The sequence below is a fragment of the Loxodonta africana genome, chromosome 1 (genome assembly GCF_030014295.1).
Source record: "Loxodonta africana isolate mLoxAfr1 chromosome 1, mLoxAfr1.hap2, whole genome shotgun sequence".
Classification (NCBI taxonomy): Eukaryota; Metazoa; Chordata; class Mammalia; order Proboscidea; family Elephantidae; genus Loxodonta; species Loxodonta africana.
The window spans coordinates 217,638,831-217,665,799 of NC_087342.1; the positions used below are offsets into that span (position 1 = coordinate 217,638,831).

General features: G+C 41.4%; 1 protein-coding gene across 2 annotated transcripts in view; it reads left to right on the forward strand.

Moving 5' to 3' along the window:
• Positions 1-26,969, forward strand: part of SASH1 (SAM and SH3 domain containing 1) — a 310,621-nt gene that overhangs the window by 132,760 nt on the left and 150,892 nt on the right. The gene's annotated exons all lie outside the window — the stretch shown is intronic.

Genomic DNA, 26,969 nt, shown 5'->3' on the forward strand with positions numbered 1-26,969 from the left:
CAGTTGGAGTAGAGGCAGAAAGCCATTTTCCCGGGAGCCCGACACTACGGCACAGGGAGGCACAGAGGAATCATTGTTGCCAAGGGCTTCTTCCTATAACTCTGTCCTCTGGTGTGTGTGGATGGTGGAATTCTTGCCTTCCTCTTAAGAAAGCAACCTCATGCGGCAAAAGACTTCCATGCTCAGTTCAAATTAATTAGACTCTTCTGTTGGGACGTAGTTAATGAAAAAAATACATTTCTTTTGCAAGATCGCAGCAGAACGGCAACATAAATGTTGCACTGAATTCTTTATTGTTTTATGACCCATGAGACATACCTTATCCCACCATTTTTTTCCAGCGCTCAGGTTTCTTGGGACTCTACTTTTCCCGCTGAAAGTATTTGCTGCCCTCCAGTGGGGACTTATGCAATGGTGAAAGGTGAAAGAAACGTTCATTGAAGCAAAATAGCTGGGGTATCAGCCTTAAATGTGAGGTAGTGCATCCTGGAGGTGTGACTGGTTAAAAATGTTGTCTTTTTTGGGTTTTGTATAGTGAGATAAGCCTTGTAAGCATATTTATGGTTTCCTAGTGATTTTTTTTTTTTAGGGAGTCCTAGTGGGTTTGGGTTTCTTTGTGTGTGTGTGTGTGTGTGTGTGTGTCAGAGTGGGTGTCACAATAAATCCTGCCACCTATGACCAGTGGGACAGACAGGCACTCACCAGTCCTAGTGCCCGAAAACTCTCCGAGGTTTGTGGGACCTATGTATTCCCAAATCCATATTACTAACCAAAAATTTAAACACATTCCATGACTCAGCATGCTTCCATTAATGAAAACACATGGTATTAAAAAAAAGTTCAAAGCAGAAAATAATAGACTCTTGAAAGGGTTAATGTTGCAATTAAAAAAATATTGTGGTAAAATATGTATAACATAAAATTCACCATTCTAGCTATGTTTTTAAGTGTACAGCTCAGTGACATTAATTACACTGACAATGTTATACACCCATCAGAACTATTTCTAAAACTTTTTTCACCATCCCAAACAGAAACTCAGTACCCCTCAAGTAATAACCTCCCATTCCCTTTCCTCCTTGCCCCTGATAACCTCTATCTACTGTGTTCTCTGTGCATTTACCTAGTTTAGATCTTTTTATGAGCGGGATCATATAATATTTGTGCTTTTGTGTCTGACTTATTTCACTTAGCATGATGTTGAAAACATTAGTATAAAGATCTATACTAGGAAAATACACAGAGAACAAAGTAGATTAGAGGTTATCAGGGGCTTGGGGAGAGGGAATGGGAAGTTAGGGCTTGAGGGGTACTGAGTTTCTGTTTGGAATGATGAAAAAGTTTTGGAAGTAGTTCTAATGGGTGTATAACATTGTGAATATAATTAATGTCACCGAATTATACACTTAAAAAATAGAACGGTAAATTTTTCAACCACACGCATCTGTCAGTTTACCATACTGTAGGGGCTCGTGTGTTGCTGTGATGCTGGAAGCTATGCTGCCAGTATTCAAATACCAGAAGAGTCACCCACGGCGGACAGGTTTCAGCTGAACTTCCAGACTAGGAAGGAGGACCTGGAAATCTACTTCTGAAAAGCATTAGCCAGTGAAAACCTTATGAATAGCAGCCAAACATTGTCTGATATGGTGCCAGAAGATGAGCCCCTCATCTTGAGGTTGGAAGGCACTCAAAATGTGACTGGGGAACAGTGGCCTCCTCAAAGTAGAGTCGACCTTAATGATGTGGATGGAATCAAGCCTTTGGAACCTTCATTTGCTGACGTGGTATGACTCAACATGAAAAGAAATAGCTGCAAACATCCATTAATAATCGGAACCTGGAATGTACAAATTATGAATCTAGGAAATCTGGAAATTATCAAAAATGAAATGGAATGCATCAACATTGAATTCCTAGGCATTAGTGAGCTGAAATGGACTGGCATTGGTCATTTTGAATCAAACAGTCACATGGTCTACTATGCCAGGACTGACAACTTGAAGAGAAATGGCGTTGCATTCATCGTCAAAACAGAACATTTCAAGATTTATCCTGAAGCACACACTGTCAGTTATAGGATAATATCCCTATGCCTGCAAGGAAGAGCAGTTAATATGACTATTATTCAAATTTACGCAGCAACCGCTAAGGCCAAAGGTGAAGAAATTGAAGATTTTTACCAACTTCTGTGGTCTGAAATTGATTGAACATGCAATCAGGATGCACTGATAATTACTGGTGATCGGAATGCAAAAGTTGGAAACAAAGAAGGATTGGTAGTTGGAAAATATACCCTCGGTGATAGAAACAATGCCGGAGATCGCATGATTGAATTTTGCAAGACCAATGACTTCTTCATTGCAAATACCTTTTCTCACCAACATAAATGGTGACTCTACACATGGTCCTTGCCGCATGGGATACACAGGAATCAAATCGACTACGTCTGTGGAAAGATATGTTGGAAAAGCTCGATATCATCAGTTTGATAAGGCCAGGGACTGACTTTGGATCAGACCATCAATTATTCAGATGCAAGTACAAGATGAAACTAAAGAAAACTAGAACAAGTCCACAAGAGCCAAAGTACAATCTTGAGTATATCCCACCTTAATTTAGACACTATCTAAAGAATAGATTTGACTCATTGAGCACTAATGACCAAAGACCACACGAGTTGTGGAAGGACATCATACATGAAGAAAGTAAGTGGTCATTAAAAAGACAGAAGATAAAGAAAAGACCTAAGTGAATGTCAGAAGAGACTCTGAAGCTTGCTGATGAACGTCGAGTAGCTAAAGCAAAAGGAAAAAATGATGAAGTAATAGAGCTGAACAGAAAATTTTAAGGGGCAGCTTGAGAAGACAAAGCAGGGTATTGTGGTGACATGTGCAGAGAGCTGGAGATAGAAAACCAAAAGGGAAGAACATGCTCAGCACATGCTCAGCACTTCTCAAGCTAAAAGAACTGAAGAAAGAATTCAAGACTCCAGTTGCAATATTGAAGGATTCTACAGGGAAAATATTAAATGATGCAGGAAAAATCAAAAGAAGATGGAAGAAACACACAAATACCAAAAAGAATTAGTCAATGTTCAACCATTTCAGGAGGTAACATATAATCAGGAACCTGTTATACTGAAGGAAGAAGTCCAAGCTGTACTGAAGGCTTTGGCGAAAAACAAGGCTCTGGGAATTGACAGAATACCAATTGAGATGTTTCAACAAATGGTTGCAGTGCTGGAAGTGCTCACTCATCTATTCCAAGAAATTTGGAAGACAGCTACCTGGCCAACCGACTGGAAGAGATCTGTATTAATGCCTACTCCCAAGAAAGGTGATCCAACCGAATGCTGGAATTATCGAATCATATCATTAATATCATGTGGAAGCAAAATTTTGCTGAAGATCATTCAAAAGCAGCTGAAGCAGTGTATCGAAAGTAAAACTGCCAGAAATTCAGGCCAGGTTCAGAAGAGGATGTGAGACCAGGGTATCATTGCTGATGTCAGATGGGTCCTGGCTGAGAGCAGAGAATACCAGAAAGATGTTTACCTGGGTCTTACTGACTATGCAAAGGTATTCGACTGTGTGGATCCTAACAAATCAGAAGAATGGGAATTCCAAAACACTCAATTTTGCTCATGAGAAGCCTGTACATCGATCAAGAAGTGGTTGTTCGGACAGAACAAGGGAATACTGTGTGGGTTTTTTTTTTTTTTTTTTAATTTCAGCAAAGATGTGCATCAGGGTTGTATCTTTTCACCATACCTATTCAATCTGTATGCTGAGCAAATAATCCGAGAAGCTGGACTATATGAAGAAGAACGGGGCATCAGAATTGGAGGAAGACTCAGTAGCAGCCTGTGATATGCAGATGACAGCCTTGCTTGCTGAATGTGAAGAGGACTTGAACCACTTATTGATGAAGATCAAAGACCACAGCCTTCAGTATGGGCTATACTTCAACATAAAGAAAACAAAAATCCTCACAACGAGACCAATAAGCAACATCACGATAAACTGAGAAAAGATTAAAGTTGTCAAGGATTTCATTTTACTTGGATCCACAATCAACACCCACGGAAGCAGAAGTCAAGAATTAAAAGATGCGCTGCATTGGGCAAATCTGCTGCAAAGGACCCCTCTAAAGTGTTGAAAAACAAAGATGTCACCTTGAAGACTAAGATGCATCTGACCCAACCTTGTTTGCTGAAGGTGAAGAGGACTTTGAAGTGCTCAAAGACCACAGCCTTCTATATGGATTACACCTCAACATGAAGAAAACAAAAATCCTGACACCTGGACCTGTAAGTAACATCTGATAAAAGGAGAAAACATTGAGATCATCAAGGATTTCATTTTACTTGGATCCACAATCAAGCACCATGGAAGCGGCAGTCAAGAAATCAAAAGATGCATAGCATTGGGCAAATCGCCTGCAAAAGACCTCTTGAAAGTGTTGAAAAGCAAAGATGTCACTTTGAGGACTAAGGTGCTCCTGAGCCAGGCTGTGGTGTTTTCAGTCGCATCATATGATGTGAAAGCTGGACAATGAATAAGGAAGACCGAAGAACTGATGCCTTTGAACTGCGGTGTTGGAGAAGAATATTGAATATACCATGGACTGCCGAAAAAATGAACAAATCTGTCTTGGAAGAAATACAGCCAGAATGCTCTTTAGAAGCAAGGATGACGAGACTGTGTCTTACATACTTTGAACGTATTATCAGGAGGGATCAGTCCCCGGAGAAGGACATCATGCTTGGTAAAGTAGAGGGTCAGTGAAAAAGAGCAGTACCCTCAATGAGATGGATTGACACAGTGGCTGCACCAGTGGGCTCAAGCATAGCAAGAATTGTAAGGATGGCGCAGGACTGAGCAGTATTTCATTCTGTTGTGCTTAGGGTCACTATGCGTCAGAAACGACTCGAGGGCACCTAACAACAACTAACAACAACAATGTTTTCAAGGTTCAACCATGTCATAGCATGTATCAGGACCTCATTTCTCTTTGTAACTGAATTGTATTTGATTGTATGTATATACTAAAGTAATTTTGGCCATGAATAGTTGTCTAGTAGCAGACTTGCTTGAACATTTCAATTGTGCAAGGAAATGATTGCTTTGAATTGGTAAATGGCCTGTGATACAACATTGAACTACTTTCGTAAGATTCAATCCGGGTAAGAGTCAGGGTTACAATACTTGCCCCATGGTGTTTGGGCACCTTGGAAGACAGCTTCTAGGTAGGAAATTAAGCCTGCCTGTTGATAGATAAACAACCTCCTTCCCATTTAGACAGATGGGCCTAATTTGATGTGCTGTGTTCCAGAGCTGGGAAAGACATTCTGGGGAGAAAAACACATGAGTTTAATTAGTTTCCATCAAAGGTGTGAGAATTTGGTGGTAAGTAAAATTGATGGAAGCTAATTCGAGCCAGGCTGGAAAGTTGACTGTTCATTCTTTAAAATGTAGTTAGTGAGGAAAGTAGGATCCCAGACTGGCCCATTCAAGTTTTCTTTGTATGATATCCCAGGCAAGTTACAGTGGTACAGGGGAGTCCTCAAACTGAAGTATCAGACTTGATGCTGTGTGTGTCACATGTTATGTACCTGGTTCTGGAGTCTCGAAGTCCACATGTGATGTAAGGTTGCCCATCATTCAGGCTGTGTATGTGACATTAGTGACTTATTGAAATTTCCCTCCCATGGTGGCTAGCTGATCACAGATTCAAGTCTTGTTTGGAATTTATTTTCTTGGAAAACTATAGTTTTCCATTTATGATTGTTGTTAGGTGTCATCAAGTCGGTTCCGACTCATTGCAACCCTACATACGACAGAACGAAACACTGCCTGGTCCTGTGCCATCCTCATAATTTTTACTATGTTTGAGCCCATTGTTGCAACCACTATGTCAATCCATCTCTTTGAGGGTCTTTGTCTTTTTCACTGACCCTCTTCTTTAACAAGCCTGATGTCCTTCTCCAGGAACTGGTCTCTCCTGATGTCAGGTCCAGAGTATGTGAGACATAGTATTGCCATCCTCGCTTCTAAGGGGCATTCCTGTTGTACTAATTCCGAGACAGATTTGTTCATTCTGGCAGTCCATGGTATATTCAATATTGTTTACCAGCACCATCGTTCAAAGGCATCAATTCTTCTTTGATCTTCCTTATTTGTTGTCCAGCTTTCACATGCATATGATGTGATTGAAAACACCATGGCTTGGGTCAGGTGCACCTTAGTCCTCAAAGTGACGTCTTTGCTTTCAACACTTTGAAGAGGTCTTTTGTAGCAGAGTTGCTGAATGCAGTATGTCTTTTGATTTCTTAATTGCTGCTTCCATGGACGTTGATTGTGGATCCAAGGAAAATGAAATCCATGGCAACTTCAATATTTTATCCATTTTCTAAAGCTCCTTTTTATTGCATCAGAATTTTATCTATATTTCTAGGCTTTCAATTCTGCCTTCAGACAAGTGGACAAGCTGTTCCCTGTTTGGCTGTTGGAGCAACTTCAAGGGCGAGAACTTGCAGCTTAATATTATCCTTTTCATGTTAGTAAGCAATCTCCAGATGAAGCTGACTGGGAGAGGGCTTTGAGAGAATATAAATGTTGCGGACTGAATTGTCCCCCCCCCCCCCCACCCCGCATGATGGCTAAGATTTATGTCAGCTTGGCTGGGCCATGATTTTTGGTGTTTATATTTAGTCACCCCCACGACATGGAATCTGCTGTGGGTAGCCAATCAATTGAAAGGGAGTTTCCTTTGGCTTGCCTCTGAATATAAGTCGACATTTCTACTTTTGCCTGCTTTGGATCCTGCAGCTGCCCCCTGTTTGTCTGACTACGGTTCTTGAGAGTTGAGCTAGCAGCTAACCTGACTATCTTGAGATTCATCGATCTTCACAGGCTGTGAGCAAGATCCTGCTCTCTGACCTGCTGATCTTGGGTTCGTCAGCCCCTGCAGCTACATGAATCAGCAGAATCCTCTATCCTGATCCACAGATTTGGGACTTTCCAACCTCCACAATCGTTTGAGCCATTTCCTTGATATAAATCTCTCTGTACGTATATTTATACACTTTACTGGTTTTTTGGAAACCCTAGTAGCATAGTGGTTAAGAGCTACGGCTGCTAACCAAAAGGTCTGCAGTTCGAATCTACCAGGTGCTCCTTGGAAACCGTATGGGGCAGTTCTACTCTATCCTATGGGGTCACTATGAGTCGAAATCGACTCAATGGCAACGGGTTTTTTTCTTTTCTTTCTTTTTTTTTTTATACTGGTTTTGCTTCTCTAGAGAACCCAGTCTAAAAACCAAAAAACCAAACCTGCTGCTGTTGAGTCAGTTCTGACTCAGCGACCTTATAGGACAGAGTAGAACTGCCCCATAGAGTTTGCAAGGAGCGCCTGGCAGATTTGAACTGCCGACCTTTAGGTTAGCAGCCGTGGCACTTAACCACTGTGCCACCAGGGGCACCCCCAAAATATAAGTTGTATTCCTAACCCCTATACCTCTGGTTATAATCCCATTTGGAATGGGTTTTCTTTATTGTGTTAAGAGGCCATATCAGTGTGGGGTGTGTTTTAAGCCAATCACCTTTGAGATAGAGCAGATTAGGCACTGAGAAGCAGGCAGAGATGGGGGAAGATAGATACCATGCCACAAGAAGATCACCAAGGAACAGAGAAACAGAAGCTGGAAAGAGACAAGGACCTTTCCCCAGAGCTGACAGAGAGAGAAAGCCTACCCTTAGAGCTGGCTGCCTGCATTCGTACTTCTAGCCTCCTAAAGTGTGAGAAAATAAATTTCTGTTCTCCAAAGCTACCACCCGCTTGTAGTATTTCTGTTATAGCAGCACTAGATAATTAAGAAAATAACCAAAAGCAGTCGGGGAAATAGTTACATAATAGGAGCCTAACACATTTTATAAGGAAAAAAGTAGCATGAAGTTTGTTATGTCTGCTGTAAAAAAGTCATTTAGAAGACAGCCTTGAGTGTGGAGAGGTTTAGGTGTTGGGGTCAAATCAGTAACAGCTTCTGACGTTTTCATTTCAAATCCTCTGGGTGAATTTTAGGGATTGAGGGAATATTCTGTAGCATAAGCTCTTTAGATATTTGTGTTTGGCTTTAAAAAGTCAAAGATGCATCGTCATTAAGAGCTAATTACATGTCAACTGGAGAACAAACAAAGATGCTTAACTTCACCCTGAAAGATAAAGGTTCCGCTAATTATGTTAGTAATTAACTTTCTGGACTCTGTATCAAGCTACTATTTAGTATCTAATCACCTGGCTTCTCACTGGGATAGAGCATTTGATAAAGTGTCTTTAGGTCCAGATAGTTCAGGTGAAGGCAACAGAAAGTGCAGGTGGGTAAAAATTCAACAGTATAAACCAGGCTTACAATTCAAATTTATAACTCTGACGAATCCATTTATTTAGCACCACATGGGCCCTGCAGGATAGGTGCGTTTGGACCTGGCCTTCGTCTCTGCTGGGGATTGGGACATTAGTGCTGGTGAACAGCAGGGAGGTGCCCGTCCTTCCTCACGTTTGGCATGTTGCTTTGCACCATGTGATTTTTTGGCTGGGAAAGGCTGCAATCAGAAACGACAGCAGCTTTCCAAGTCTATAATAGGCCCATCTCTAGTGATGCTAAGTTTGACACCTGTCAAAGGGATACCATGGCCAGGAAAGGAACACGTTCAAGGTGGCCTCTTATTACTGGCAGTATCAGCTTCCTCTGCCTCTTTGAGGTTGAATCTGCTCGGTTGTTGGCAGAACACAAGTTTGTGTGGCTGTCGGTGCGGGCACGGAACTGATGGAGACGCCCCACCTGCAGGCCTGGGCACTGCTGATGGTGGGTTCATCAACTGCCAAAGCCCCACCTGGCCTCAGTGCCAAATTGTTCTTCATGACTGTGCATACAAGGAAGAAGGAACCTGACGCAGACTCACACCCAGGTCTAACGACCTGGAATGCAATGTAAAGTACTTCCTATTTTAACAGGAAAATGTGATATCAGAGCCATTGCTGACGGTCAAGGGGTAGTTCTGAGCCATAAGTATTGTTCCTTGCAGTTTTAATAATTTAATCTTTCCAAATGAAGATCTTGACCAAGACATAGGCAATAAGAGTAGTGACTATTATGCCTATTGGTAATTTTGGGGGTTCCATCAGACTGTAATACCCAGGCCCCAAGCAAGAGTCCTAGCCCCCAGGCTAGCTGCAATAAGAAAAAAGGTGTGAGAAACACTGGTGGGGAGAGACTAAAGGAATTCGACAGACTTAGGTTCAAATTCTGGCTCTTTTACTTATATAACAGGTTGCATAATTTCTTCAAGCCTCAGTTTCTCCATTTGTAAGATGGGGGTAAATATCTCATGAAGCTGTTACGAGAATTAAAAGAGAAAACTGATATAAAATAACCTGATATATTATGCGTGGCCTGTAACTGTCAATTCCCCTTTCTTCCCTCCCTTTCTCGTTCAGAAACTTCTTAATAATGCTGATGAGTATCCTATTCGTGCTTCATTAATATCCATTGACATGGGTACAGGGATTTTTTTTAACGGAATTTCGAGCACACAAGGAAACAGCATAATATAATGAACTTCCTGTGCCTATCACCCCCTTCAACAGTTACCAGCTTTCTGTCATTCCTCTTTCTTCTTAACTCCCCACTTCCCCTTGATTATTATTGATTTTTCTTTTTTACAGTTCTGTTTTTGAGGTAAATTTTACATACTTTGAAATGTACAACCCTGTCCTGTAGGGTTGCTGTGAGTCGGAATTGACGCGTTGACAACTTGTTTGGTTTTTAGTTTTTTTTTTTGACACCATCATGATACAGAACATATCCCTCGCCCTGGAAAGATACCTGTGTCCCTGCCCAGTAAATCCTGCTTTGAGGGCAGAGGTTTTGTTCAGCCGTTTCAATCATTTCTGTATGCCAGTATAGAGAAAGTGACTGGCACACAATAGGTGCTCAGTAAGTATTTGTTGAAACCCATCCATGTATATAATTATTTTTTTTAAATGTAGCTAGCATCGAGCCTGTATCTGGGATTTTACCCCTCTTGAAACACAGATAAACTATTTATCCTCTATTCAGAAAGAGGTCAGTATTTAACTGGGGCATGTGACAAGAAAACAAGACTATTAAAATGCTGTGTAGGAATGCAGAAGACAGGCCCTGACCCAGTTTAGGAAAGTGAGGAAGGCTTCCTGGAGGAGGTTGTACCCAAGCCTAACAACGAAGAACATGGACAGTTAACCTGATTGCAGGGGGAGGTGCTGACACTGAGGACTATCTTAAAGGAAAGTCACAAATAACCCAAAGGCCAAAAGTTGAGAGAGAAAATGTGGCCTTTAGTGGTAATTGCAAAAAGTTCATTGTGGCTGGAACTTCAGATATAAATGATGAGGAACAAAGAGATACATGCTGTTCTTTCACAGGCCCTTGGATTATTAACGATATCAAAAGATCTAAGGGAATGTTGTTCTGGTGCATTCACAAAACAAAAATAATTGCCATTTCGCAATAGTTGCTCAGCTGGGCCAAGGTGAGCTTGCTTGTTCTTGGTTTGCTGTGGCTTCATGCAGATATGCACGCACACATAGTTCAGTCTGTGTGGTTTTTTTTGTTTTGTTTTATTTTTTGACTGTTGTAAAAAATTATTTGCTACAAATAGCAAGGCATGTGGAAAACAGGTTTCCTACATGTTTGCATTCCTTGAATATTCTAGAAAATAATAATGAGAGTGGGTTGCCCCTGTCTCCATTCATAGGTCACTGGTGTTTTGAGGGAGTGCTAGTAGGCCCCCTAAACAAACCAAAAACCCTTTGCTGTCGAGTCAGTTCTCATACCAGTCTTATAGGACGGAGCTGAAGTCTTGCTCCATCAGGTTTCCAAGGCTGTCATCTTTACGGAGGAGCCCTGGTGGCACAGTGGTTAAGCATTCAGTTACTTACCAAAAGGTTCGTGGTTCTGATCCAACAGCTTCTTCTTGGGAGCCCTGTGGGGCAGTTCTGCTCTGGCCTATAGGGTTGCTATATGTCTGAATCAACTTGAGGGCAACAGGTTTCGTTGTTGTTGTTAACCTTTATGGAAGCAGACTACCACATCTTTCTTCCGCGGAGTGGCTGGTAGGTTTGAACTTCCAACTTTTTGTTTAGCAGCCAAGAACTTAACCACTGTGCCACCAGAACTCATTGAGGCCCCCCTAGAGGCACAGAAAACAAGTTACGCCCCTGAATTATTCTTTTCATTTTCACAGGGTGAGAATGAGGACTGTGTTGCAAGCTGCCCTAAGTTTATGAATTGAACTGCTGAAGCCCAATTATTGCTCTGAAGGGTTTTTATTTTTGCCTTGCTTCCTTTTCTTTCAACATAGCCAGCTGTGGGTTAGAGGTGGAGTTCCCGCCTTCCTTATATACCCGGTTCGATTCCCAGCCAGTGTGCCGCATGCACAGCCACCACCCGTCTGTCAGCGGAGGCTTACGTATCACTTTGATGCTGAGCAGGTTTCAGCAGAGCTTCCACACTAAGATGAACTAGGAAGAAAGGTCTGGCAACCTACTTCTGAAAATCAGCCTGTGAAAACCTTATGGATTACAACAGTCTGATCCCATTGTGTGTGGGGTCGCTGTGAGTCAGGGGCCAGCTGGACAGCAGCTAACAACAGCAAGCCTGGGTTACTTCTGATTTTCAGATCGCAGATTGAGATGGCGGGCATTAACTGATGAGCCTGACCTATGTTCTGCTGTGGGATTCGCACATGTGATGTCAAAATACACTGAGGCATTTTATCCCACACCAGATGGTAACACTGTTCTCTGCTCTGGCTGCTTCCAGACAAAGTTGCATTTGTAATCAAACGCTCAGTCCCGGCATAGTCCGTATTGCTGTACACCAACTGTGTTTACATGTCCTTAAGCAAGATCTCTTTGCTGCCTGAGTTGATCTTGTTGCCCTGTACCTGTCACAATTAAGGTTTTTTCTTAAAATGCTTACATGTAGACAACTTCGTAGTCGGCTTGTGCGATGACGGAAACCAATTAGATGTATGAGTCAGAATCGATTCGACATCAATGGGTTTTTATTTTATCTTTTTTTATGTGATATAAAGTTCTAAGAGTTGAGAGAGCCTTGTCGGAGTTTTCACGTTTGGATTTGCAACTTCAGCATCTTTTTCTGTTTGCTCCTGAGCATTTAGAAATGATGGGTTTTTTGTTTGCTTGAATAAAACGTAATATGCCTGGGGATTAGAAACCAAAATGGCACACTGCTTGAAATACAAATCCTACTAGAGAAGGAAAAGTTTGAGCTTTGTTGTTTTCACTTATATATCACAGAGGGAATTCCTACATGTTAATCAGATGGACACTAAATGGGGAGAAAAGCCAAAGGACTAAAGGAAAAGAGGCCATTTTGAAGGCAGATCTAGCCCTTGGCCAGGGCTTGGCCTGGGTGTGGTCAGGGTTTGGGAGGGTAAAGAAGCGTGGCTGCTTTTGGAATCAGGATCTTTGAGAAATTAAGTAAGAGGCCCAGGCCGGCTGCCTTTGGGAGCTCTGGAATATTAAAAGCAGGTTACCAAAATGGAGGCATGACTAAATATTTACATTTAACAAAGAAATACTTTTAACATAGAAGATTATAGTGTAATTCATTTGTGCCAATCACAAGGTAATTTTGGGCTACTTAAAAATGTTACTTTGTTGCTAACTAGAGGCAGTAGGGTCTTGAAATGAGACAAAATTTAAAGGAGTGTGTTGTTAGTTGCGTTTGCGTCCGCTCTGACCCACCGCTACCTTATGTATGACAGAATGAGATGTTGTGCCATGCTATGCCATCTTCATGATCACTGGTGTGTTCGAGCCTATCGTTGTGCCTGTTGTATCAGTCTAGCTCACGGAGGTTTTTTTCCCATTTTTGCTGACCCTCTACTTTACCAAACATGATGTCCTTTTCTAGCAACTGGTCTTTCCTGATGACATCTCCAAAGTAAGCAAGACGAAGCCTCCCCATCCTTGCTTCTAAAGAGCGTTCTAGTTTTATTTCTTTCAACACTGATTTGTTCCTTTTCTGGCAGTCCAAGGTATAGTCAATATTTTTCACCAACACCGCAGTGTGAAAATATCAAATTTTCTGTCTTCCTTTGACATTATTGTCAACGGTCTAAATTTGAGGCCCCTGTTAAAGACTAAGTTGCCCTGGCCACATGGCCCACCTGCCCTCCCAGTCCCTGCTGGGGAACAAGGAGGGAGGGAGTCTGGGAATGAAGTAGGCAGATGCCTACGGAGGCCAGTCTGTAAGTCACCTGGGGCAGCGTGTGAACCTTTGCTGGGGATACCACATACAACTGACACTGGCTTCCTGATCTGTAGGTAGGTATTTTAGACTGATCTCCACCCATAGTTTCTATGTACCAAAATGGCTAGGGCAGAAAGAATTGGGCCCCCGGGACACTTAGTATATTGATTGGGACTTTCTCTGGCCACTTCTTACTGGAAGATTATTATACTTATTTCAGCAATATTTTTATATTTGGAGCTGTCTTTTCTTTCAGCTTGGGAGTTTCAAGGACTTTAAGAAGAAGAAAGCAAGATGGCAAAAATATGAACTAATTTGTTGGAGGCAGTTGGCTCAGTTATTCTAACTCTTCAACTATCCCATCTCTGGAGGGGAGGGCACAATCAAACTAATGAGGTGACTGGAAAATCCATTTCAGTACCCCAGAGCACCTTTAGTGTTTTGCTGTATTACCCAAAACATAACATCTGGTTCTAGCTTTTTTTAACCCTCTTAATATATCAACCTGTACATTAGAAATGGAGGCTTAATTTAGCAACTGTAGCGATGATATTATAGTTCAGGTTCGGGAGTAAGTCAACTGCTCTTATCTCTGGCTGCTCTGAGGCTTGTGCGTGAATTATTTATTTATAAAGGGTAGTTTGAGAGACTTTCTACAATTATGTAGAATATTAAGATGTTCTCAATTTCTGCTACAGCAACACCGTCCATCTCACGTGCCCCAGCAGAAGCTGGTGGAACTTAATCAAAAATAAATCAAGGGCAAGGCCAAACCAAATTGGAAGCACATCATGAATATTCGTGAACATCTGGATGTGTTTGTGAGGGGGGAGTGTTGTTTTTATTAATGTGTGCGACAGCAGAGACGTGGCTTCTTAACAAAGATGCTGAAAGGAGGGCAGATTCCCATCTGTGATTTCAAAGGGCGTTTTTGTTTGTGTGTGTATGTCCTTTCTCCGTCGGGTGTGGGTTTTGCTTCTGCAAGATATTTCTTCGATCTCTTTCATCTTCTGGGACCTGTTTTGGTATTTTATCTACATTCTTCATTGGATCAATCACTTGACTCAAGAAAAGTAAACCTTGCTTTCTAAAGGAGAATTTTAACTTAGGGAGAAAGGTACTATTTAATATTTTTGATGCATCTTTTAAATGCCTGTGACATTATGATAATTATTGATGAAGCTATCCCACATCATTGATCATGGGTAAAACCTCACATGTTTAACACTCAGGATACTTTGTCTGCCTGGCCGCATGAAGTACTGCCGAGACCTAGGGAGCAAGGGACAAAGTATGAGAAGGTCATAATAATGATTAGGCTGATAATTACCACAATAATGACATTTTTAAAAGCACATTACAGTTTATGAGGCATCCATGTCTATTACCATATTTAGTGCTTTTAATAACCCTGTGAGATGAATATTAGTGATCTTACGATCCCAGCTGGGCAGAGGCAGAAACTACTGCTCTGAAAAAACTGAACAAAACAGTTGCCGTCCGTCTATTCCAATTTACAGCAACCCCACGTGTGTGTCAGGTCGAGTAGAACAGTGCTCCGTAGGGTTTTGAATGGCTGATTTTTCGGAAATAGATCAATCACTAGGCCTTTCTTCTGGAGTACCTCTGGGACTGCTTTTCTTGTGGTAAAACCTGTGTGAAATTGTTCACTGCAGATTAGTGAGTAAGCACAAGTAAGCCTGTGCTTACCTTGTTTACTGAGTCTTCCATCCCTGTCAGGGATTATAAATTTAAAAAGAGGCTTTGATTTTGTAGGAAGGAGAGAGACTAATGCCAGCCAGAAATCTCTGACCTGGTGAAAAAATGTGAAATTGTTCAGTACAGGTGATCTGGTAACAAGATAAGCATTGTGCTTACCTTACCTATTGGATAATGCACCCCTGGTAGTAACAATAGTAAAAACTGAGACTGGTTAAAAGCCAAATAGCTGAGAAGTATCAGAAATGAGATTTGAAACAAGGAGGTCAATACCAAATTCCCTGAAGCCCCCAGTCTACTCATTAACCCTGTGTTTTACTCTCAGGAGATTTCCTCAGATTCCATGGTGTCTGGATATAGAGGTTATTTACATGCTTTGATAATGTAATATAAACGTGTAGTATTATAAAACAAAATCCAATATAAAATACTTATGTACAATTTTTTATACAAATTATAATAATACAGTTATTATAAAAAATTGAAACAATGCAAAATTGTTTCAAGTAGAAGTTTGAAGTCTTCTGATACCCATTTCCCAAAGATAACAATTGTAAACAGTTAGGTTTTAGATAACCTTCTGGAGTGCCACATTATTTTCTGCTCATTCTCCGTTTTCCCTTTTCTTTTCATCTCTCTCTCTGCGCACACACACACACACACACAGCAGATTTGTTGTTGTTGTTGTGTGTCGCCGAGTCGATTCCAAATCATAGCGACCCCATGTGACAGAGTAGAACTGCCCCATAGGGTTTCCTAGGCTATAATCTTTTTGGGAGCAGATTGCCAGGTCTTTTCTCCCATGGCATTGCTGGTGGGTTTGAACCATCGACCTTTCTGTTAGCAGCTGAGCAATTAACCATTGCACCACCAAAGGGGTTGACAGTTCGATATCAGAGGCTTCTATAATGTTGTAATTTAAGTGTATGGTTGTAGTAATTATTTTAGAGATCTTCAAATTGTGGCATACAGTATTCTTCCTGAGATCAGGTGGTAGAGAATTGGTAAAAACGGTAAAATAAAAACATTGACTGGGTTTCTGGTGTGTTTTAGTAACTTACTTGGTGTAATGGGGAAGTTACTATTAAAATAGAAAATATAAGCCACTTTTCGGGAAGACCATGTTGCAATAGGACAAGACAGCCAAACATTTTCTTAGTTATATTCGTAAGTGGCTGACACAGATCCACTTACCACAAAGTCTAGCTCTCCGTTGGTTCACACGGAGATAGATTAAGCTTTAAGACAGTAGAAAAGGTAAAGGTAGTGATGTTTGTTGTGAGGCAGCTTAGCTGAACTGGTCTGGAAGAGTATCACCCTAGGGCTACAGTCTGGACTCTGAGTGATTGGGACACGGACAAGTACAATTGCCCAGCTTACCCTGTGCATCAATGGCATGAGCTGAGCCAACAGAAACAAACATCTGGGGTTTATATGAAGGGGCCCTGGTGGTGCAGTGGTTAAGCGCTCAGCTGCTAACTGAGAGGTCAGTGATTCAGACCCACCAGCCGTTCTGTGGGAAAAAGATGTGGCAGTCAGTAAAGATTACAGCCCTTGAAAACCCAGTGGAGCCCTGGTGGCACAGTGGTTAAAGCGCACTGCAGCTAGCCAAGAGCTCAGCAGTTTGAACCCACCAGCTGCTCTGCAGGAAAAAGATGTGGCAATCTGCTTCCGTAAAGATTTACAGCCTTGGGAACCCTATGGGGCCGTTCTGTCCTGTCCTATAGGGTTGCTGTGAGTCAGGATCAACTCAATGTCAACAGGTTTGGGTTTTTGTGATGATTCTTATAAGGGGAGACTCTGGCTTGTGCAGTTAACACACTCAGCTGCTAACTGAAGGATTGGAGGTGTGAGTCCACCCAGAGGTGTCTTGGAAGAAAATCCTGGTGATCTAATTCTGAAAAATCAGTCATTGAAAACCCTGTGGAGCACAGTTCTACTCTGATACACGTGGGGTTGCCAAGCGTCGGGATCAACTCAAAGTCAGCTGATGGAGACAGTGTCTTTCCAGATATCGTCTTTTAATTGAAGGCTATAGCTGATTGTGTTTTCTTTTATATATATATATATATATATATAAAATAATGATAATAAACAAGACATTTATTTTCTAGATTTGGGAGAAAAGGGAAAAGTCAGTTTGCCCTACCCAATGATAGCTTTTCTGGAACATTCTCCATTCATTCCATAGAATTGGATAGGTTGCTTGGTCTTAAGGAAGATTCTGTACACTTAATTCAAAAAGAAAACTTCTTTTGAAGAGAGTGGTCAAAGAGTGAGCCTCTGAGCAGCTTCGCTGGTGCACAGCCAGACTCCCTCTTTGAGTGAAGCTTTTTCCACATTGGCCACACAGATAGGGCGTCTCTCCTGTGTAGATTTTGCCATGCAGAATACAATTCCCCCTAGTGTGGAAACTCCTCCTGCACTGTGAACAGACATAGGGTTTCAGACCTGTGTGGACTCTGATGTAAACAATTAAGCTTCCTTTCTGATTGAAGGCTTTTCCACATTGATCACATCTGTAGGGCTTCTCACCACTGTGAACTGTCTTATGAACAGCAAGGTTATTTTGATTCCTGAAGCTTCTTTGACAAATAATACGCTCATAGGGTTTCTGTCCACTGTGGAATCTCTCATGAACAGCCAGATTACCTCGTTGACTAAAGCTTTTCTCACACTCCTTACACTCATATGGCTTCTCTCCTGTGTGCATTCGCTGATGTGTAACAAGATTTCCTTTGGCCCTGAAGCTTTTTCCACAACGTGTACATTCAAAGGGCTTCTGACCAGTGTGGATTCTTTCATGTAATGTTAGGCTACCTTTTTGCCTAAAGGATTTTCCACATTCTTGGCAATCATAGACTTTCGGTCTCACTCCGGATGAATCTTCAGGAAGTGTCTTAGAATCTGGGGATTGTTGTTCCAGCTTCTCTCTTCTGAAAGAATTCTGGAAATCCTAGCTTGAGGATCCTGTGGCCTCAGAGTGATCATATTTGTGGTGGGCTTCTATCATCACATTGAAAAATGCTACATTCTGGGCATATCTTCCATGACAGTCCAGCAGGGTAGCTGTTGGAAATCCAAACATGTCCACTCTTGCTGTATGACCTTAATCACCACCTCTTCATATAATTTTTCCATGGGCTGTTCTTGGAAACCTCAGCTGCGCATGCCCGCAGACCTGATTGTGTTCTTTAAAAACATTTATTGAATATTCTACCGTGTGAAAGCACATAGTACATGTTCTCTCCCTTCAGGATGCTTCCATGTGGCTTTTTTTTTAATGAGTTTTTTATTTTCTAGTTGATGTATTTCACATACCATAGAATTCACCCTTTTAAAGTGTACAGCTCGGTGATATGTAGTATATTCACAAGGTTGTACAACTCTCATACTACTTAATTCCAGACTCTCATATTACCTTGAATTCTATTTTTCACCTTTTTATAATGAGTGTGCAACAAATATGTTGTCCATAGTGTATCACTGTGGCTAGAACAGTTCCAGCATGAGGGAGATGCTCAGTATCTGTGAAATGAATGAATGACAGTAACTGCGCATTTTGGAGATACTTGGATTTCTCTCCTCAAAGAGTATCTTCCTATTGTCCCCCTTGGCTTTTAAAATAAGTATAAATAACAAAAAGTCTTTTTAAGTAAGAAGGTTTGGGGAAGTAAAATTCTGCAAAAGAAGTGACTTTTCTACAGAATGAGCCCTCTGCCTAATAAAAGTGTGAAATATGTTCAGAGGCTCAAAAATAGAGGTTTAAAGGAGCTCCATGAAAGCATATGGGATAATGAAAAGAACCTCTTGTGGTTTAAAGGTTGCTTATGTTACCCTGGTGGCGTAGTGGTTAAGACCTATGGATGCTAACCAAAAGGTCAGCAGCAGTTCGAATCCACCAGGCGCTCTTTGGAAACTCTATGGTGCAGTTCTGCTCTGGTCCTATAGGGTTGCTATGAGCCGGAATCAACTCCAGCAGCAGCGGGTTAAGGTTAAGATGGATTACGTAAACCTATTTTTAGGTGGTTCTAGGGATATAGGCTGTTGGCTTACAGTGGATGTCAACATGTAAAAATCCAGGGTCCAATGAGGATAAACCACATAAAACCTGAATTAGAAGGGAAAAGTGCGTTTGGTACTCCAGTCCTTTCTCACTGCCTTAGCACCACCATAGTGTGGTTGCTCGTGCCATCTCCCTGCTGAGTTGCCTGTTGCATCTGATAGTGAACTTTCCAAGGCAACAACTTTTGTCTTTTGTTTAACACTGCCAAGCCTTTGTGTGGTCACATGAAACTGCAGAATAGCAGAGAGAAAAAATAGTGCAGTGTTAGAAGTCAGGTGGGACCGATGAAAGAATCAACACTAGTTCTTCATAGTGTAGGCGAAGACTGTTGAGATTGCACTCATAGGATGCCTTGGTTAAAAGTTCCTAGTTTATGGACTTTTCCTGCAAGTGTGCAGGGGCTTCAATGAGGGGGCACTCTTCCCCTTTCCCTCTTACCTCTCTCGCCCCACTTCCTTGTTCTCTCTGTTCTGCACAGCCTGGGCATGGGATGATTCCATGCCTTCTTCATAGACCTGACTGTCCTTCTAGCGTGGCATCCTGGTCCTCATCCTCAGCCTACGATCACCTCATTGTGCGTGTATGAATGTGTATGTGTGTGTGCGTGTGTGTCAGCAAATAATGGTGGCTAGGAATAGTGGAAAATACCGTAAAGAGAAGGAATAGGAGGAAGGAGAACATAGAAAATGTACCTTCTGCAATGCCCGTTCTTTCTCTCCCCTACCCAAGTGGTACTTGGTTCAAAGGCAAAGAGAAAAAGAGAATTAGCTTCTGTTCCCATCCTGCTCCACTCCAGGGCTGGTTGCATCAGAATGAAGGTGCTGAGGAACTACCCTATCTCCCACCATCTTTCTTCTCAGGGCGGCCCTTCCTCACTCCTGTAAAGTTGTCTTTACCTTTTCCAGCCTTCATTCCCTCCTCTCACCACCTACTCTTCCATCCACCTGGAGCTCATCCACACTCCTGCGCCCTCAGCTCCACCACAGCCCCAATAACAGCCACCAGTAATGCTTGGAGGCTGAATGCCCTCACTCCTTCACAATGTTGGGGAGGATTCATTCTGGATTCTCCTGTTAGATCTCCTGTTAGACTTCCGACTCCATTTTCCCATGGAAGCTTGTGCATCATGAGAAAAACTGGACTTTGCAGTCTGACCAGGGGATATGTTTTGCTAACATTAAAGGTCAATTTGTTACTCAAAAAAAAAACAGAAATTTGCAACACAACCCCTCTTGCTCTGGGAAGTGACATGCACGGTAATGTAAAACTCTGAGACAGTATCTCAGGTGGAGATGTGCTGATGTGAGGGTGGGACCAGGGAAAAGGGCAGAGCTTGTAGAACAGGTCAGATGTAGAACAGGCATTCTTCTCATTGCTGGGTGATAGACCACGGCCTGGCCCGAGGAGATGAGAATTTTGAACACAAGCCAGTGTTTTGGTCAAATTTGGATTTATTCAGCAGTCCTTTCTGCTTGTTATGGCTGGAATTCTCACCACATGCGCCTCAAAGAATACCACTGAAGGGTTTCATGAGGAGGCCTAGTGTGAACAGTGCTGATGTGAATGAAATTTGTTTCTGAGCTGCAAAGCATAAAAAGGAAGTTCTAAATAAAAGCGCTTCAAAAAAAAAAAAAAAAAATTCTGACTCATAGTGACCCTATAGGACTGAGTAGAACTGCCCCATAGGGTTTCCAAGGAGTAGCTAGTGGATTTGAACTGCTGACCTTTTGTTTAGCTGCCAAGCTCTTAACCATTGCACCATCAGTGCTCCAAATAAAAGCACTTAACATGTTTAATGCTATTTTAATTTGTGGTGGTGTATTAAATGATTATTAAATGATGTTACTGTGTGCATAAAGATCCTAAATTCCAATGCTCAAGCTTAGACAGAAGAGAGTCCTACCCACCAGCATCCAGTGGAGAGGCAGCCAATGTATGTATGTCACCTTCTGGGACAACTTCTGGGGATTTCTGGGGCATGGAGGCTAATAGGTTGGGCCTAGAGATCCAGGAGCCCTGGTGGCCTACCAAGCTTGCCTTGCTTATTAGATAATATGCCCCTGGACCCCCCGCCTCCTGTCCACCACCTTTCTTGACTCTAGAACTTCATTCTGTCTATGCTTGTCACTCTGCCCTGCTCTAATGCCACATCCTCAGTGGGCTTTGCCTTAGTTTCTCAAGGGAAGTGACACTCTTTTGAATGCCTGTTGCAGCTTTCTCGGACTTCTCCTCTGGTGTCTGCTCTTTTCTAGCTGCTATGATTATTCATATACTTGTAGCCTCTCTTCCACAAATTATCAGCACGCTGATGGCTGGGTGTATGTTGCATCCATGTTTCCTTCAGGGCATCAGCCATAATGCTGAGTGCCTCCTGGTGCCTTATACCTTGGAGAGGCTCAACAGCTGTTAATTGAAAATCCAACTAAAGGAGTTATTAGAAAAAAATATTTTTGTAAAATATATGTAACATGAAATTTTCCACTTCAACAATTTTTAAGTGTACAGTTCAGTAGCACTAAGTACATTCTTAAGTGAAGGTCTCAAGTACATTCACAATGTTGTATAACTATCACTACTATGTATTTGTAGATTTTTTTCATCGGTTCAAGGAGAAACTCTGTACCTACCCATTAAACAATAACTGCCCATTTCCCCTTCCCCCTCAGCCCCAGTAACCTCTCTTCTAGTAACCTCTCTTCTACTTACTGACTCTGAATTTGCCTGTTCTAGCTACATCATATATGTGTTATTGTTGTTAGGTGTCGTTGAGTTGGTTCTGACTCATAGCAACCCTATGCACAACGACCGAAACACTTCCCAGTCCTGAGCTATCCGCACAATTGTTGCTGTACTTAAGCCCTATTGTTGCAGCCACTGTGCCAATCCATCTAGTTGAAGGTCTTCCTCTTTTTCACTGTCCCTCTACTTTACCAAGCATGATGTCCTTCTCCAGGGACCGATCCCTCCTGAGAACATGTTCAAAGTATGTGAGATGCAGTCTCGCTTGCCATCCTTGCTTATAAGGAGCGTTCTGGTTGTACATGTCCCAAGACAGATTTGTTCATTCTTTTGGTAGTCCACAGTATATTCAGTATTCTTCACCAACACCGTAATTCAAAGACGTCAATTCTTCTTCTGCCTTCCTTATTCATTGCCCAGCTTTCGCATGCATACGAGGTGATTGGAAACACCATGGCTTGGGTCAGGCGCACCTTAGTCTTCAAGGTGACATCTTTGCTTTTCAACACTTTAAAGTGGTCTTTTGCAGCCGATTTGCCCAATGCAATGCGTCTTTTGATTTCTTGACTTCTGCTTCTGTGGGTGTTGATTGTGGATCCAAGTAAAATGAAATCCTTGACAACTTGTATCTTTTCTCTGTTTATCATGATGTTGCTTACTGGTCCAGTTGTAAGAATTTTTGTTTTCTTTATATTGAAGTGTAATCCACACTGAAGCTATGGTCTTTGATCTTCATCAATAAGTATTTCAAGTCCTCTTCACTTTCTGCAAGCAAAGTTGCATCGTCTGCATATCACAGGTTGTTATTGAATGTTCTTCCAATCCTGACGCCCCATTCTTCTTCATATAGTCCAGCTTCTTAGATTATTTGCTCAGCATTCAGATCAAATAAGTATGGTGAATGGATAGAACCCTGACCCATACCTTTCCTGAAATTAAACCATGCAGTATCCCCTTGTTCTGTTCAAACGACTGTCTCTTGATCTATGTACAGTTTCCTCATGAACACCATTAAGTGTTCTGGAATTTCCATTCTTTGCAATGTAATTCATAATTTGTTATGATCCACACAGTTGAATGCCTTTGCATAGTCAGTATAACCCATGTAAACATCTTTCCGGTATTCTCTGCTTTCAGCCAGGAACCATCTGACATCAAGAGTGATATCCCTTCTGATATCACGTCCTCTTCTGAATATGGCTTGAATTGCTGGCAATTCCCTGTTGATATACTGCTGCAGCTGCTCTTGAATGATCTTCAGAAAAATTTTACTTGTGTGTGATATTGATGATACTATTTGATATTTCCGCATTCGGGGAGATCACCTTTCTTGGGAATAGACGTAGGTATGGATCTCTTGCAGTCATTGGCCAGGTAGCTGTCTTCCAGGTAAGTGGAAACATACAATAGTTGTCATTTTGTATTTGGATTCTTTCACTTGGCATAATCCTTTCAAGTTTCATCTGTGTTGTAGTATGTGTCAGTACTTTTTTCCTTTTTATGACTGTATAATATTCCATTGGATGTACATACCACATTTTGTTTATCTGTTCATATGTTGATGGACACTTGGATTGTTTCCACCTTTTGCATATTGTGAATAGTGCTGTGAACACTGGCATACAAGCATCTCTTTTGTGTTTCTGCTTTCAAGTCTTTGGAGCATATCCTTAGCAGTGGAATTGCTGGGTCGTATGTGTTAAAAATGTAAATGCTCAGAGAAATACCAAAATTTAATGTAATAGAATATATTTATCATGAGTAGATATGATTCAAATCAGGCAGTATAAAACCGAGAGTACCAGAATGGTACTCTGAAGATGGGGTAGTGATAACGGGTTATGTAGGGGCATCCGGGCAGGGTAGCCTCCTGAAAGTCATTGTAAATTCCTTTCGTGTTGGTTACTCAGGAGATAGAGTCAGAGGATGTGCAGGGTTTCATGATCAAACCAAATACCAAATCCGTAGCTGTCAAGTCGATTCTAACTCATAGTGACCCTGTAGGACAGAGTAGAACTGATCCCTAGGGTTTCTAAGGAATGGTTGGTGGATTCGAACTGCTGACTTTTTGGATAGCAGCCAAGCTCTCAGCTACTGCGCCACCAGGGCTCCAGTGTCAGTAAGGACATACTATATATCCTAAAACACAGCTTCCAGTCAGAGGCTGGAATTCTTATTTCTTGAAACTGACTGCACATAGATAATTCTCCAAAAAAGCCAAAAACTTAAGGCAAAACAGTAGTCTCCTGTCTCCACTAACCTACTTACTAGGCTGCTGTTTGACTTGAAGGTGACTTTAGGAAAATCAGTTCCTTAAAGGCTCAATGTTCAACAGTACACCTGAGGGCAAATGGCGTGGCTAGGCCACCCCAACTCCGTGGACCCCAGAAATGTGGATTCCAGGAGAATTGGAATGGTTTCTCATATGGTAATTCTATGTTTAACTTTTTGAGGAACTGCCAAACTGTTTTCCACAGTACCCGTACGTACCATTTTACATTCCCATCAGCAATGCTTGAGGCTTCCAATTTCTCCACATTCTCACCAACACTTTTTTTCATAATAGCACCCAGGGACTCCAATAGACATTATAAAAAAAAAAACATCCAACAGACATTCTAGTGACTGTGAAATAGTATCTCGTTGTTGTGCTGATTTGCATTTCCCTAATGTCTAATGGGAAACCCTGGTGGTGTAGTGGTTAAATGCTATGGCTGCTAACCAAAATGTCGGCAATTCGAATCCACCAGGCGCTCCTTGGAAGCCCTATGGGGCAGTTCTACCCTGTCCTATAGGGTCACTATGAGTTGGAATCGACTCTATGGCTACGGGTAATATCTAATGGGAGCCCTGGTGGTGCAGTGGTTAAGAGCTAACCAAAAGATTGGCAATTCGAATCCATGTCCTATAGGGTCTCTACGAGTTGAATCGACTAGTTGGCAATGAGTTTGGTTATTTATTTTTAATGATTAATGAGGCTGAGCATCTTTTCATATGCTTATTGACCATTTGTGTATCTTCTTTGGATATTCAAGTCCTTTGCCCATATTTTAATTGAATTGTTTGTTGTTGAGTTGTAGGAATTCTTATAAGGAGTTTTAAGTAGATAGTATTATGTGAACAACAATATTGAATTTAGAAGTTTTCATGATCCAAGCCTTGCTTAAGTGAATCCTTAATAAAAGTTCAGTTTTTATTTCCTTTAGGCATCAGTAATGCTATGAAAACTGCCATCAGTATTAGCGAAGTAAGAAAAGGGAGGCATTTTCATAGAACAGCACCTTGGAACTAAGGAATTTCGTACCTAAGGGGACTTAAAGGTTGTCTTTAAAACTGGCAATCGGCATTTAAAGCCAGACTACAGAAGAAGGTTTCTTTTCCTTGCGCTTTTAGTAAAGTTGAACTGCTGGAGGCAGCCGTGAAACATGGATCAAATGACAAAGTCTGGTCGCTTTGAGAGTCACTTTCTCCACAGACCATAGGGAGCACATTCTTTGCTGGACACAAACCCTCATAGTTCTCTTCTCACATCAAGATGTTTCCTGCAGAGAACCTCCTGTGTGTGTAAAAGAGAGCTTGTGATGAATGCATGTATATTAGAGTGACAGCAAACTTGGAGAGTGTTTTTGTAGCGTGATCCTGATGAGGACCCACCATCGCCAAAGTATTGAGGTTAGCGTGTGTTTTTATTATAAGACAAGGCAATGTTTGTGAAAGCAATGCTTCACAATTAGATTTTTAATGGCTGCATATCCAAACCAAAAGAGATGACTAGTAATCTAGAACAGATGTTTCTTTTCTCAGAAAGTTCTTACAGTTCTCAAAATTGGTTCTCTTGAGACAAGAGCCATACCTTCCTATAAACTGATGAGACATATTATCAGTGTTCTATTTTCTCTTTGGGGCAACCTTAGTTACATGTTGTCCATAAAGTGACATTCCATTTTTAAGTGGAAACCTCAAAATGTAGTAAACAACCACGTAGCATTAGAGTTAATGTGTCCTGAGATGAGTTAGTTTTAAGGACAATCTCATTATAAACTAATGGAACACACTCTAAGTGTCACCAGCTGCCCAGTGGTGTAATATAAAACTTTGCCAGCACATCTGTGACACAGACACCAAGATTGCTTCCCAGATCCATATTTTTTTCAAAGAAACTTCAAGAATTCTTGTTAAATACGTAGTACACAATAAACCTACCAGTTGCCATCAAATTGATTCCAGCTCATGGCAACCTGTAATGTGTTAGAGTAGAACTGTGCTCCATCTAGTTTTCGGTGGCTGATTTTTCAGAAGCAGATATCCAGACCTTTCTCCCGAGCTACCTCAGCCCAATCTTTTAACCATTTGCCACTTCTCCCCAGGACTCCTGGGAGTTAATAAATTGCTAAGGATTAATTGACCACTTTACTTGATGTCCTGGAGACCTAGAAGAATACAATTTAAACAAATATTCACATTAAGCAAACACGTGAAATGATAGACAACAGATTTGTGTAATTCATCGTGGTGCCAATTACATTCAGTCAGTATTTCTTGGGTCCTCACCATGTGCAAGGCTGTGCAAAAACTGTGTGGAAATCCCAAATTGCCATTTGGGATTTCAGCAATTTTCTATGCAAAATTTGATACAATGAATATGAAGCACGAAATCTTTAAATTACCAATTGTTTACAAATTTACTACTAAAGACTATAATGAGTGCATTTGCCAAAACCTCTGTGCAGTCTTTGATCTGGGTGAATTTTCACCTGATTTTCAAATGCTTAATCCCTCCACTTTGATATAATTCATGTTGTTACATAACCCCTTCATAGCCTGAAGCTAGACTACACGATGACACTTCTGACTTGTTATAACTCGTACTTGAGGTGTTCAAGAAGCATATGTATGTCTGGTCTGTCTTAAGGTATTTAAAGATGTCCAAAATGGTTACATTTTTGCAAATAAAAAAAAAAGAAAAAACAGTTGTGGTGGAGTCAATTTTAACTAGATTTTGATGTAAGAAGTGAGAAAATTATAGTTAATTTAAGAAATAACAGTGTTTGTTTTCGCCATAAATTTCAAGGTGTGTCTCACTCTTTCCTGGCAACAGCAGCAGGTTACTACTTAAGTGCC